Source organism: Haliotis asinina, chromosome 5 (genome assembly GCF_037392515.1).
Source record: "Haliotis asinina isolate JCU_RB_2024 chromosome 5, JCU_Hal_asi_v2, whole genome shotgun sequence".
NCBI classification, from domain to species: domain Eukaryota; kingdom Metazoa; phylum Mollusca; class Gastropoda; order Lepetellida; family Haliotidae; genus Haliotis; species Haliotis asinina.
Genome location: NC_090284.1, coordinates 76648413 through 76663980, shown reverse-complemented (window position 1 = coordinate 76663980; position 15568 = coordinate 76648413).

Below are 15568 nucleotides of genomic sequence, written 5' to 3'. Positions count from 1 at the left end.
AGGTTTCATCAGAAAAAAATGACAAGCTTCGTACTTTGTGGTAAGGTGTTAGATCACACCAGGATTAAGTCCCCCACATGTGTCTTCCTGTATTTGAACAGACCCTGTGAGGGGTGTAAATGTTCCTGATATACCGCTGGAATCCAAGCACTCCAGCGTTCTTGACTTGACCTTTGGGATTGTGAAGAACATTATTAGCAATCAACTCTGTCAACGAGACCATCAAAGTTAGTATCAGGACTTTTCAGCAACCTGTCGCACCATGGCCCGGTAGTGTTTCAGTGTGATCAAGAGATGCAGTATTCATCAGGATGTAAGAAGGGATACTGTTCTAGGGAATGTAGAGGAACGTATTTATGGTTTCTGTCCTTAGAAAGTTATACTTTAAAAACGTCATGAGTTGAATTATACTGGCGTGGCAGCGAATGTAGAGAGTCGTAAAGGCTTTTCTTGCCATGCAAATTATCTAGTTCGTGCTATACAGTGTTTCAAGCTAATTAATGGTTTACTTGACTATTACAGACTTGCACTTCACTAAGTCCACTGTAAAACACACTGAGTGCAATCGCTCGTTGCATCTGAAACATAATAATGGTCTATGATCGAATTGTTTGGCGGGTATGTGACTGTTAACACACTGAATACTGATAACCACTACACTGTTAATTCTTTGGTAATGACGCTGGCCATAGAATGTCACTGAACTGGTAGCTATAAAGTCGGGGCCAGACTCCCCAGTGATTGGCACTAGGAGATAAGAACGTGTGTTTATGAATCACTATCAAAGAATGGTGATTCGAGGTGTTCGTGGAATAGTGGGCGAATCCTGCACCACCAGTGGCTCTCGTCAGAAATGTGTGCAAAGGCTAGTCATCTGTTGACCCAGTGAAATGCAGGAATGTACAAATGAAAACAGGTAATTTCATCCAGCAATTTTATGTCACTGATGTATCAAAGTTTGAAATGTTCTCCACATGTCCGAAGGCTTTACTGAGGCCTTGAATACTGTAACCTTTGTGTTCCCCTCTGATAAGTGTAAATTGGCATGGCTACTATGGCCGAAAGCTATGATTACACAATACCATTTAGGAAGTGGTCAAATGTAACATGTCATATTTGGGATTACACTTCCTTAGTAAAGAAATATGAGATATGTTACATCAGAGGGATACACAAAGTATGCTGTCTAGACTGCCAGTTCTCTGACTTTCAATTTTTCCGGAAGACGAGGTGGCTGAGCCTGTTGACTTTGTGTGCTGGCAATCAGGTGCCTCACTCTGGCGGCGCGGGTTCTACTCCTGGATGGGACCCGACCGAAAAAGTACTAGAATTTGTACTTTTCTAAGAAAGTGTAATACCGAATATGACAAGTCACTTTTGCCTCTATGTTTATCACTTTCAAATGTCATTGAGCTTGAGTCGGATGGAATTTTGGTGAAAAGAGCATGCTCGAATGTACCTCAAAAGTTGCGATTTATTTACATAAATATCACTCCAGTTCATGACTTGGGGCGAGCGACTATATTACAGCCGCAATGTGTATGGCTTCTGGACTAATCACCGGATCACGTATGGTCTGATGCATTCATTCTATCTGTTAACAACACAATCCTACATAGAAGCAGGTCTGATGTGACTTAAGGCCATTAAGGCCCTTTGGGATATCTGGCCAGTTTCCGTGTACGATTTCAGGTAAAGTGTAGTACCCATGTCTTCTTTCTGACCTGCGGGGTCTTTGCTCATTGTACCAAAATTAGTTTGAGGCCCAGACTCGATAGTCAAACTACATCGACAAAGGGTTGTTAACTGGAATCTGGAATGAAACCTTGATATGGGAGAACTTGCGACACTAGGGCAACGATCTCACAGGGATCCCGTCGCGTCTATTGAAGAAAAGGAGAACGCTGTGGTGTCGCAAACGGGTCTCCTATAGCGCCACACCCATGCGGTGTTGGATTGTTCGATAACGCACTCTGAGCAGGCGCAAAGAACGCACCGTTGGTCTGCTTCTGATGTGCACGCAATAGGAGTGAGTGAGCGAGTGTAGTTTTACGCCGCGCTCAACAATATTCCAGCCATATGGCGGCGGTCTGTAAGTAATCGAGTCTGGACCAGACAATCCAGTGATCAACAACGTGAGCATCGATCTGTGCAATTGGGAACCGATGACGTGTCAACCAAGTCAGTGAGCCTGACCACCGGATCCCGTTAGTCGCCATAATCCATGTCCTGAGTAGAGTGAATTCTTTTCAAAACATAGTTATAATCTTCGCTTTCTTTTAACTTTACACTTCAACTTCAGCTTCACCATTATCATAACAACCGTCAGTGGTACAAAAACAAAGAATATACAATACAAATGTACATAAATATAAACATGCGCCGTGATGATGAGTTATTTACGTAACAAGTATTACAAAAGAGATGTAAATAGTGATAAACACTTGCTAAGCTTAACATTGACAGGCGATATGACGTTGTCAAGTGTTGATAAATTGATCCACCTGTGATATTTTTAGGGGTTGAATGATTTCCTGTGGGAATTAAGTGATATACATTTATAAAGATAATTGAATTTCTCACCGACTAAATTCGTCACCAGCTTCACAGGACATGCCGAGGCATTTCTATATAAAATTTATTTCAGATAAACCGAATCTGTCAAATAATTATTTTATGGAGTGTAACCAAGGGTATACCGTAGGATGGTGTTCATAGTCATGACTAATATATTGGTATAATACATGAGATAATTTGACCGTCTCAGTACATGCTCAATTTATGCCAAAAGGACAACGTGTTGACTTGGATTCATTTATTTAATGGAGCTCTACCAAATTCGCCATAACCATAAAGTTTGGGATGGATTTTCTGAGACCACCACAAATCATCAAGATATCACTTGAAGAAATGATCTTGGAAACATCATTGGGGACATCGCCTACACAGGTCGTGTGTGTCCAATTCAATAAAATGTATGATGAAGAACAGACGTGAAAATGTATAAACTTTATATATGTTATCGCTCATTGAACCGAGAAGCGTCACGATTTTAGCTCTCCCGACCATGAACCAGTCAGTTACACGCTTTATTCCATACAGAGAAACCAACAGTATAATCGGCTATAATCCAGAGATACTGCATTGTTACGAGCGAACGTATTGATAATGTTATAACTAAACAACTTAAAAGCATGAACGTTCACGTAGACATTGTAAACCCTATTACAAATAGAACACTGGTAGTTCTACAGACTATTATCTTACCACACACATAAATGTACATTGTAGTAGTATTCACAATAGCGGAACGGGACCACGAGCTTTTCAAAACCTTCGTTTGGTAAATTAAGGCTTTGTGTATACTACTACGGAAGTGCATGCAAAATTTCACGAAAAATCGGTCAAATAGTTTAGTAAATATTCACTTTTTTAGTGAGTATGGGGTCTGTTTTGCGAAAGGGTAACTATCCAACCTATGGTCGCACTCGTTAACAGTAGCGAGGTGAGGTCTGTCCTTACCGAGAGCACAGAAATGGTTAGGACTACCTGGATTGGTATTACCTTTTAACCCCCTCAAAAGTGGAAGAAAATTTCCACTTAGAGATTTGGTACTTCCAGTGTATAGCACTACATGTAGTAGAAGATGGCCACCGAAATTACTTTCCAAAATATGGGCCTGCAGGTCAAAGTCTCTAGGAGCACATCTACTCCTAGAAAATACTGCAGACAGCAATCTTGTGTCGGATATCGTAGGTGTCGACTATCTTGCCTGCAGTCTCGGTGGAACGAATCTACAATTTATGGAAGGGCTACCTGCATTCGTAGTGTTAATATACTGAGTGAAAAAAGAAACTTCACATTCTTTCTTCAGGGCAGTATAAAAGAACAAGAGACGTTAAGATGGTTAGATTGTTATTACTGCATTGCTGAGATCTGTGTGATGCACTCGATACACTGACCGTGCCACAACCACTTCCATTAGGGTACACCACCGTTCCAAAACATGGATACACAGAATGTCAATTCCAATGGTGATTGGCAGCCCGCAACCATTTCAAATGGTCTGTGAGGACAGTCGACCTCTAAACATCTCTGCCCTTTTTCGTGTAGACGGCAGAAATGCGTCACGTTGGTGACGTAGGACGATTTGATGGTCTTCTGCTCGTGACTTTCCACGTGGACGACCGGAAGTTGGGTGATCAGAAGTGTTGCCAGTTTGTTGTAGACGACCTCGCAAGTCATACACAATACGACGGCTGCATCCCATTTTTCTTGCAACGTCAATAACTGATCTTCCCGCTTGCAACATGCCAATGGCACGTTCACGTTGCACATTTGACAATCGAGGCATTTAAAGTACAGTTAGAACTGTGGTTTACAAGTGTTTTTTCAATTCTTGAGGCCAATGCAAACACGTGCAAATGAAGCAAACTTTGATGCGAAGATCATGTGATCGACTGCACGTGCAAAACCTGATTTGGCACTAACGTCATTTGAACGACGAATGGATGTGTTTGAGCAGGGTTTGTTTTGCTAGAGTCAAAAGATAAGGATCCCATTTCGGATACATAGATGTATCATCAGAGAAAAATTATTCATTATTTTTAAAAAGTACATTTTGTGAAGTTTCTTTTTTGACTCTGTATAATTTGCCTTGACAAAAGGTATAAGAAAGCACCAAAATATATCACAGGCAATATAACAGGCATTTGACCACTTTCTAAATGGCACTGTGTAATCATAAAACAGACAAGTCTTAAATATTCAATATTATGTATTGAGCAGACAAATGACTTAAATCTAAAGTAATGAGTCACAAATATAATGTCAGCCCACCATCTCAAAGTTTTTCATTTCCATTTTTTTTCTATCCTTTTCAGTTCTTCCTGTTTTTGCACCACGCCTGAGTGTCGTTTCCTTTTATCTTACCCATGGTGTATGTGCTGTCAGACAACAGTTTTGTCTTGAAAGCAGATTTAGTCTGCCATTGGCTCCTAAAAGCCACGTCCCATGGCATGAGGACTGAACTCAACATTGTTCAACATTGTACACAATTTAAGTCAGTCAAGGTTTGCAACAAGGGAATGTAACTCCTACAGTTTACACTATTCACTGGCTTGCCAAATCTTTAAGATTCGTCTTCGCTTTTGGCGGGAAATGAACACATATCATCAAACATACACGATTTCACCTGAAAGTCCCCCACCATCAGAGTGTCTACATCGTACTCATTCGCTGTTTGTGAAAGAGAGATCTGGGAAAGTCCCTCAAATGCATGAAATTCATTTTCCATGACTGATGCGATCTGTGACAGTGTCAAGTCGTCTGTGTCCTCGTCCCAAACTACATGTGCACTCATTTTGGCAACTAGACTGAGAATGAAACGGTCGTTGAAACTTTAAAATTTTCCCGCCTCCCACGTAATATGCGTGGTACAAGTCAGTTAGCTCATCCAATCCTCGATCTGTGTTCGTATACAAAACAGTTTTGCCGGAGTTGATTGACAGGTGTGGAGAAAGCTGGAGCAAAGCTGTCGCGTCTCCGACCTGTCAATCAGCTCAGGGAAAACTGTGGTGTATACGAGCTCAGATCTCGGATCTAACTAATACCTATTTTCTTCTTTTTGAATGTGTGACTGAATTTCAAGTTTCTTTAATTCCGATAAAACTAAATATTCCCCTTGAACTATTTCCAACACATCATGTTCAAAAACTCAATCATCAATATAGTGATTCAAAACAATTTTCAAAATTTGAAATTTCCTCATCGCAGGTTTGGCATCAAGTTTGAGATGTGAAGAAATTTGCAACAAATCTGACTTTGCACAACTGACTGACTGTCTCGGGGTCAGGGGACAATACAAACTTCTCAAGTTCAAACACCATTTTGCTGGTTCCACAATTAATTTGTAGCAAAAGTGGAAACATCGAAATACATTTTACAATATGTCTCAGATGTCAAATGAATTCTATCCCGCACGAGCCCCAATTTTATTACGGTTAATAATTTGCCTTGACATAAGTTATAAGAAATCGTCTATAAAACAGCAAAATATAACACAAACACAAGTCTTAAATATTCAATAATATGTATTGAGCAGTCAAAATGCAAGAAACAATGATTCACAATAGAGGTTTCTAGTACAACGCAGTGGAGTCAAATCTAAAGTAGTTAATCACAAATATTATATCAACTCTCCAAAGTCTTGGTTTTTAGTGAAACAGTTATGCTAAATATTACAGCAAGCTTTCTTAAATGTCGGCTGAACGTTGACGCAGAGGCAGACAGGTGTAGATAGGATGAGATAGGATAGACAGCTCCAGTATTAATCCGTCCATGTGTGTGTGTCTCGTCAACACAACAACCAGCCTTATATATACACAGTCACTGATTCTTGACCAATCCAGTACGATCGACTTTGTTTACCAACTGTCAAAACACACGCCCCAACACCTCCACCCCCACCCACCCCCTCCACCCCTGCTGCGAATGCTGGACTCATGGTACTTCATAATAGTAATTCCTGACCTCGAATGATATTGAATCACGTACGATGTACGGAAATTACCGATGTTTTGCAAATGCAAACTGATAGAAGGGAGATAACTCTTAATCTGTTTTTCTTTGCAAAATTTAGCGATGGCGATTAAAAGTTGCTCACTGGCCACGAGGGGAATGTGAGTTGTTGTGCCCTCGACGTTTGTTTATGTTCCCTCTGCCCGAAAAGTGATATTAAGTCAAACTTTGAACTTCTCTAATATAGACTTTGTTGTGTCAGTGGAAGATGACTTTTATTAAAATAATTCTTCTGATGAAGAAATATTACATGCAACACAAAACTTGGAACAAAGCAAGAACTTCATAAAAATGTCATTAATAAACAATCGAATTTAATAAAGTCACGATTCGAAGCACCTCTAATTGTCGTTGAAATCTTCGTGTTGGAAATGTTGGCCCAAAACAAACATGCGGAAAAGACAAATCACTGCACTGTATAGGTTTCAGATGTATGATACCTGGAAAGGAAAAGTGTCAGTGGTGATCTGGGACAGTGTTTTTGAAATCCCAGAGATGGCGATTTATGCAGAGATCGTGTTGTAACGGGAATGAGAAAGGGGAGTACCACCATTGAGGTGTGTTACATGCAGTCGCTGGGGCAGTGGTGGAGGAACACCGTCAGTGAATGTTTTGCCCAATTCAGCACTTCCTAAGAGTAACCGGCAAATACATAAACATTTTCAGTGATTATGACTTTGCTGCTGAATTCGTGACAGTGGAGAGCCGTTGTATTGACATGTGGTCAGGAGGAAATGCTATGGGAAATGGGGATCCTTGGAGAAGACACACCGCACACACTGCTAGACAATGTATTCTACCTAAATGGCATCTACCTACCTACCTAAATGGCATCTACCTACCTACCTAAATGGCATCTACCTACCTACCTAAATGGCATCTACCTACCTACCTAAATGGCATCTACCTACCTACCTAAATGGCATCTACCTACCTACCTAAATGGGGTGCTGCTGAGCACCATAATTTATGGGTAGGAGAATTTGGTAATTCTGAAATCGTCACGAAGAATGGTGCAAATCATTTAGAAGATGTGACTAGACTAACAACGGTGGATTATTCGTAAGAATATCCCTGTGAAGTATGTCACTTTTGAACTCATTACAGAAAATACGCTCCATGTCCAGTCCGACTTCTCGAGAAGTCCATGTCACTCTGGTAACTATTCCATTAGCCGAAGTCAGACACTTTGTTTGTTTGGCGATATGCAGATGCTAAAGATATTTTCAAATTATGGATCTGAAATTCATTATTCAAGATTAGAAATTATAAAATATTTCTTATTACATCCCTTTTCATAGTAAATAGGATTACTGGTGGGTCATTGGGAAGACGCAATGTGCTGTGAAGATTTGCGTCCCTTGAGCACTGAAGAAGCCATTGATCGTGGGTTCGAATCCCGGATCGCCGTTTTTATGGTTCTGAACTATGGTGCATACTCCTTACCAGATGTTCACGTAGAAGAACTTGGGTTATGTATAAGGCCCTATAACGTTGTATCACACAACACACCATTTTTTGAAAAAGATGTGATGTTTTTCGTAAGAATAATGTTTCATTAACTATGGAAATGGTTGTAATAAATTAACACAGAATAACCAATGTATCTTGATTTCCAAACTAACTTTTGTGAAGAAGTTCAATATTTTTGCGGCCACAACCAGACGAAAAAGCAGTGGAAGATATGCCCATGTTGAGCGAGAATGAGCATCTTGGAGACTGTAAAGTTAGTTCTCTCTCGGTGGTAATACGAAAGGTGTCCTCCAGCGTAGAGACTGTAAAACGAATTCTCCCCCGGTGAATAGTATGAAAGGAGTTCTTCTCGCTTAGCGACCTGTGAAACTAGTTCTTTAGTGGTGGAAACATGCAAGGAACTCCCCTGCTTAGAGGCGAGTAAAACGAGTTCTCTCTAGCTGGAAAACATGGAAGGAGTTATCCTAGCATAAAGACTGTAAAACGAGTTGTCGCGAGGAGTTCTCTAAGTTTAGAGACTATAAATCGCGTAAAACGAATTCTCACTCGGTAGAAACATTCTAGGAGTTCTCCTAGCTAAGAGAGTGTGATGACATGCAAGGGATTCTCCTAGCTTAGAGACCGTTAAATGAGTTCTCGCTGGGTGGAAACATGGAACACGTTCTCTTAGCGTGGAGGCTGTAAAACGATTTCTCGCTCGGGGAAACATGAAAGGAGTTTTCCAATGTAGAGACAGTAAACAGTGTTCTTTCACAGTGGAAACATGAAAGGTGTTTTCCCAGTTTGGAGATATGAACCGAGTCCTCTCTCGGTAGACACATACTAGACGTTCTCAAGTTTTTAGACGAGTAAAACGAAAAACATGGAAGGAGTTCTCCTAGCTTGAGTCTGTAAAATAAGCTCTCTCTCGGTGGAACCATGGTTGGAGCTCTCCAGCGTGGAGTCTTATTACCAGTTCTCTCTCGGTGGAACCATGGTTGGAGCTCTCCAGCGTGGAGTCTTATTACCAGTTCTCTCTCGGTGGAAACAAGGTTGGAGCTCTCCAGCGTGGAGTCTTATTACCAGTTCTCTCTCGGTGGAAACATGGAAGAAGTTTTCCTAGCTTGGGTCTGTAAAATAAGTTCTCTCTGCGTGGAAAGCCTGAAAGGAGTTCTACTAGCTTAGAGGCGAGTAAAACGAGTTCTCTCTCGGTGGAAAATATGAAAGGAGTTCTCCTAGCTTAGAGACTAAAACGAGACTCTCCTCGGGAAAAATGGAATGAGTTCTCCTAGCATGAAGACTGTAAAACGAGCTCTCTCTGTGTGAAAAGAAACATGCAAGTTCTCAAGTGTAGGGACAGTAAAACGAATAAAACGAGTTCTTCTACCTTGGAGACTATAAAACAAGTTCTAGGTCGTGGAAACATGAAATAGTTCTCCAGTGAAGAGACAGTAAAAAGAGTTCTCTCTCGGTGGAAACGTACAAGAAGTTCTCAAGCTTAGAGACTAGTAAAACGAGTTCTGTCTCGGGAGACACATGAAATGAGTTCCCCAACGCAAGGTGAACAACATGTAAAGACTTCTTAGGTTAGAGACTGTAAAACGGCTTCGCCCTCGGTGTGAACATGCAAGGGGTTTTCCTACCTTAGATACTCTAACACGTGGTCTCCTCTCGATGGAAACATGTAAGGAATTCTCCAGTGTAGAGACTGTTAAACGAGCTCTCTTTCGGGAGAAACATGCAAGAGTTCTCCTAGCTTAGAGACTGTAAAACGAGTTCTCGTCCGAATGTAGTTCATGTTTCAAGTATCACATTGTACAAAAAGTGTAATTTCATTAACTGGAGACCGGGGACACAGGAACCTGTCATATCTGTGCAGTCTCCCAGAGGAGTCGTTTGTTGCGACGGCAACATCTGGACGTGTTGAAGTGTTACAAGCGGTTACAGAAGACAGACACAGTTTAATGTCAGCGAAGTGGACCATTAATAGAATACAATGTTTGTCAAACCGTTATGAATGGATCTAATTATTCGCCATATTTCTATAACCTGAAAGAGCAGCACGACTATATACTGGGCGTAGATTACCGAGAGAAAGTAATTATCAGTTCTTTGTTACTGCGCATAACGACACCATCCTCTTCTTTGTAGCCCGGAGACATCAGCGGATTGCCTGTCCCAGCTGGTCACGCAAGAATACATATCTCAGTGACAATGTAGGTCACACATTACAACGGTGGAACTGAAAGGTAATGACACTATAAAGCATTAGTTTCAGTCGATATGTGGACTAGTATTTCCACATCGCTGTACTGCTGACAATGAGTATAAATATCGCCAGTGTTAATTTGTCGACGTTTCCGCTTATTCATAGATTCCATGATGAGGTCTAAGCTTTAACAGATGGAACATTCAATAGGTAGGACTGATTTTCCACCTCAGAAAAAGTGACCTTTACAACTGAAATCCTAATTTCATTCAGTACGAGTTTCCTGGTACGCAAACAGTAAATATGGCCTCATGTCAGATACAGATCTCTTATAGGTACAGATCTCGTACCTGAGTATAGACATCACACTCGTTTGTCACGTGCTGATCTCGTACATTCCTGTAGACACCACACTCGTAAGTCTGGTACAGATCTCGTCTAGGTACAGATCTCGTCTAGGTACAGATCTCGTGTAGGTACAGATCTCGTACATTCCTGTAGATATCACCCTCGTATGTCATATGCAGATGAATATTGTTGAGGTCGGCGTTAAACCACGACCAAACCAAAACAAACTCGAGTGATAGCCAAGTCTTTCCTCACGAGTCGATTAAAAACTGTGTTAATGCTGAGTTCAGCAAAGGTGATACAGACCATCGATTCCATCGCTATACGAGCCATTATCTATCTAGCATGTATTTTGTGAAAGTCTATGGCTTGCCAAGAAAGGTTAATAAACAGTACTTTCGTCTTGTAAGTTATTAGGAAAAAACAAAACTGTAGTGCATGAACTGCAGTTATGAAATGTATCACCCAGTGTGCTTGGCACTTTCGCAGCATATGAACATGCGACCCATTTCAAGATATTGAGGGAATCACAAGAATGGTCGAATGTGTGAACAGACATAATAGAGTTTCCCTTGGATCCAGGTGGTGCCTAATTAATGCATATGTGAATATATCATAAGCTTCCAGACGTTTCCTACCGGGGAGGATACCGTGGACTACTCCCAACACTACTCCTGAATCCTTCCAACCCCAAGATTTGTTCTAGTTACAATTAGTGGCAAATGCTTCAAATCACCGTTACAAGAAACAATGAAACTCGCTTTCAACCATGTCTCACACAGTGTAACACTGCCTCGTCACCTGTGAAGACAACACATGTTCTGTCAAAAGTAGATAAACTGGACAGTCTCTGGGCACCACAACGTTTACCAGATATGGGACATCTCACCAGATATTAGTGACACTGTCGTTTGCCAGACACTAACATCATATCATATACCTCTGTAGATACAGCAATCGGAAAACCCTGCAGTGCATTAACACCGAAACATTACCTGCATGTAGTTGACATTTCGAAGCAATCACAGAGAATATCAGAACAATCGTCTGGCTATTGTCTGTACTAATTATCGGAGCAAACCTTTGTCATATGAACCACTTTCCATCACTTAAGCACACCTTTTTCAAGCGTTCTTTGTACCGATCAGTTGAACACAGCTTTGTCAAAACATCCTCGAACCAATCAACTGAGTGGGTGAGTTTGGTTTTACACCGCTTTTAGCAATATTGCAGCAATATCAAGACAGGGGACACCGAAAATGGGCTTCACACACTGTACCTATGTTCGTAATCGAACCTGGGTTTTCGGCGCGACGGCTGAACGCTTTAATCAGTAGGCTATCCAAACGCTCCTACCAATTACCTGAACATACAATTCAATACAACACCACTACAACGGTGTGTTACAGCGTTACGCAGTTCCAGTATATCTTACAATGTTGTATTATACCGTTACACGACCCCAGTATAAGTCACGATGGTGTGTTATATCGTTACACAACCCCAGTATAAGTCACGATGGTGTGTTATACCGTTACACAACCCCAGTATAAGTCACGATGGTGTGTTATACCGTTACACGACCCCAGTATAAGTCACGATGGTGTGTTATATCGTTACACGACCCCAGTATAAGTCACGATGTTGTGTTATACCGTTACACAACCCCAGTATAAGTCACGATGGTGTGTTATATCGTTACACAACCCCAGTATAAGTCACGATGGTGTGTTGCATCGTTACACAACCCCAGTATAAGTCCCGATGGTGTGTTATACCGTTACACAACCCCAGTATAAGTCACGATGGTGTGTTATACCGTTACATGACCCCAGTATAAGTCACGATGGTGTGTTATATCGTTACACAACCCCAGTATAAGTCACGATGGTGTGTTATATCGTTACACAACCCCAGTATAAGTCACGATGGTGTGTTATATCGTTACACGGCCCCTGTATAAGTCACGATGGTGTGTTATATCGTTACACAACCCCAGTATAAGTCACGACGGTGTGTTATATCGTTACACAACCCCAGTATAAGTCACGATGGTGTGTTATATCGTCACACAACCCCAGTATAAGTCACGATGGTGTGTTATATCGTTACACAACCCCAGTATAAGTCACGATGGTGTGTTATACCGTTACACGACCCCAGTATAAGTCACGATGGTGTGTTATACCGTTACACAACCCCAGTATAGGTCACGATGTTGTGTTATACCGTTACACGACCCCAGTATAAGTCACGATGGTGTGTTATATCGTTACACGACCCCAGTATAAGTCACGATGGTGTGTTATGTCGTTACACGACCCCAGTATAAGTCACGATGTTGTGTTATACCGTTACACAACCCCAGTATAAGTCACGATGGTGTGTTATATCGTTACACGACCCCAGTATAAGTCACGATGTTGTGTTATACCGTTACACAACCCCAGTATAAGTCACGATGGTGTGTTATATCGTTACACAACCCCAGTATAAGTCCCGATGTTGTGTTATACCGTTACACGACCCCAGTATAAGTCCCGATGGTGTGTTATACCGTTACACAACCCCAGTATAAGTCACGATGTTGTGTTATACCGTTACACAACCCCAGTATAAGTCACGATGGTGTGTTATACCGTTACACAACCCCAGTATAAGTCACGATGGTGTGTTATATCGTTACACGACCCCAGTATAAGTCACGATGGTGTGTTATATCGTTACACAACCCCAGTATAAGTCACGATGGTGTGTTATATCGTTACACGGCCCCAGTATAAGTCACGATGGTGTGTTATATCGTTACACAACCCCTGTATAAGTCACGATGGTGTGTTATATCGTTACACAACCCCAGTATAAGTCACGACGGTGTGTTATATCGTTACACAACCCCAGTATAAGTCACGATGGTGTGTTATATCGTTACACAACCCCAGTATAAGTCACGATGGTGTGTTATACCGTTACACAACCCCAGTATAAGACACGATGTTGTGTTATATCGTTACACAACCCCAGTATAAGTCACGATGGTGTGTTATATCGTTACACAACCCCAGTATAAGTCACGATGGTGTGTTATACCGTTACACGACCCCAGTATAAGTCACGATGGTGTGTTACAGCGTTACACGACCCCAGTATAGGTCACGATGTTGTGTTATACCGTTACACGACCCCAGTATAAGTCACGATGGTGTGTTATATCGTTACACGACCCCAGTATAAGTCACGATGGTGTGTTATGTCGTTACACAACCCCAGTATAAGTCACGATGTTGTGTTATACCGTTACACAACCCCAGTATAAGTCACGATGGTGTGTTATATCGTTACACAACCCCAGTATAAGTCACGATGTTGTGTTATACCGTTACACAACCCCAGTATAAGTCACGATGGTGTGTTATATCGTTACACAACCCCAGTATAAGTCCCGATGTTGTGTTATACCGTTACACAACCCCAGTATAAGTCCCGATGGTGTGTTATACCGTTACACAACCCCAGTATAAGTCACGATGTTGTGTTATACCGTTACACAACCCCAGTATAAGTCACGATGGTGTGTTATACCGTTACACAACCCCAGTATAAGTCACGATGGTGTGTTATATCGTTACACGACCCCAGTATAAGTCACGATGGTGTGTTATATCGTTACACAACCCCAGTATAAGTCACGATGGTGTGTTATATCGTTACACGACCCCAGTATAAGTCACGATGGTGTGTTATATCGTTACACAACCCCAGTATAAGTCACGATGGTGTGTTATAGCGTTACACAACCCCAGTATAAGTCACGATGTTGTATGATGCCGTTACATGACCCCAGTATAAGTCACGATGGTGTGTTATAGCGTTACACAACCCCAGTATAAGTCACGATGGTGTGTTATACCGTTACACAACCCCAGTATAAGTCACGATGGTGTGTTATATCGTTACACAACCCCAGTATAAGTCCCGATGGTGTGTTATACCGTTACACAACCCCAGTATAAGTCACGGTGGTGTGTTATATCGTTACACAATCCCAGTATAAGTCACGATGGTGTGTTATATCGTTACACAACCCCAGTATAAGTCACGATGGTGTGTTATACCGTTACACAACCCCAGTATAAGTCACGATGGTGTGTTGCATCGTTACACAACTTCAGTATATATTACAATAGTGTGTTATAGCGTTACACAGTTCCACTACATAATAGAATGGTGTGTTTTGCACTACCAAACTCCAGTTTACATTACAATGCTGTGATATGGCATTACTCAACTCCAGTATATAGTACAATGGTGTGTTACAGCATTACTCAACTCCAGTATATATTAATATACTATAAACGGTTTGTTATAGTATATGTTCTTGTGCTGCATTGTGACGTCATCTACGCTGACATCACTGCTCTATATGAGGTAAGAACCCACCTTGGATTGCCTGTCCAAACTACAAACTGTTACGTGTGTTTGACCTACATAGTGCCTGCTGCCTCCTCTGCAATTACTCGACGCCATCTATGTAGGAAAGCTAAATGTTTTATCGTTGGTTTTGCTGCGAAAGGTTCTTCAAATCTGATGAAAAACCTCTTTCCATCTCTGTCTCTGTTTTGTATGATTCCGCCCGAAACAGTGGAGGATAATGTAATTACTGGCTGATGTTTGTTGCAGATCCACCGTCAGCTTCGTGTTGAATTAAAAGCGACATGCAATCAGTCCCTGGAGCCAGCGCTTCAAGGTGACCACGTGACTTTATTTACGGTTTATCACGAAACTATTTTCCCCGAGCAAACACTGCGTGAATTTTCGGGGCTCCATATAGATCGAGAGCAACCATTTCATTGTTCACTTTGAGCTAATGCACCCTGTTGTGGCCATTACAGAAAAAGGAGACAGAAGGTGTCGGCAGACCGATAATTACTGCTAGTCAGCTGTATGGTTAACGGTACCATCGTGGCGCTCACCCACCAC